Raw genomic sequence first — 1,007 nt, 5'->3', positions numbered from 1 at the left:
GGGTGTTCGTGTGTGTTTGTGTGTGTGTGTGTGTGTGTGTGTTTGTTTGTGTGTGTGTGTATGTATATATGTATGTATGTTGTACCCCTCTCAGCCCGGGTTGACCTTGACAGACATAGTGGAAGCCCACCTCCTATGAATGATCTAAACTGTGTCCAGGGGGGCTTAAAAACACCCAGATTACAACAAAGAGTTATGGGCTTCCCCAAGGCACGAGGAGTAATATATTGTGACGTACAGACCCAAACGCAGTGAATAATGGTACGAGATTTATTATAAAGAAACTTCAAGGGAATTTGTTGTGGAAAATCCTGTTTTATGTTTCCATGGTAACTTGGTTGTGATGTGTTATTGTAGGCTACTGTAGGGTGGCTGGTGTGAATTTGGTGTGAAATTTTTAATTTTTTGTTTATATGAGACTTATGACTTTGTCAATTTATGGTTTTTGCGTTGTGTGATTGTTGTGGTGTGGTCTAAAATGGTTTTGTCTGTTTTGATTTGGTCTAAAATGGTTTAGTTTCACTGTTGTAGTTGGTCTAAAATGGTTTAGTTTCACTGTTGTGGTTTGGTCTAAAATGGGTTTTGTCTGTTGTGATTTGGTCTAAAATGGTTTAGTTTCACTGTTGTAGTTTGGTCTAAAATGGGTTTTGTCTGTTGTGATTTGGTCTAAAATGGTTTAGTTTCACTGTTGTGATTTGGTCTAAAATGGTTTAGTCTGACTCAAATGATTTTTTTCTCATATATATTTGCTAGATGTCTGTGTGTGCACGCTCGTGCGCGTGCGTGTGTACATACGTGTGTGTGTGTGTATGTGTGTGCATGTGTGTGTGTGTGTGTGTGTGTGCGCCCGCGCGCACGTGTGTGTCTTCTGTGTCCATTCGCATAGTCTGAGTATGTATGTGTGTGTGTATTTGAGTGTGACTCTTGAGTGTGTGCAGTTCAATGCCCTCTCTGTTGTGTAGTGAGATGGTGAGCACAGCTGGGTCGGACCAAAGTTCCTCTCCCTC

Source organism: Aplysia californica, unplaced genomic scaffold, assembly GCF_000002075.1.
Source record: "Aplysia californica isolate F4 #8 unplaced genomic scaffold, AplCal3.0 scaffold00936, whole genome shotgun sequence".
NCBI classification, from domain to species: domain Eukaryota; kingdom Metazoa; phylum Mollusca; class Gastropoda; order Aplysiida; family Aplysiidae; genus Aplysia; species Aplysia californica.
The sequence above is the reverse complement of the archived record's forward strand: the minus strand, read 5'-3'. Positions refer to the sequence as shown.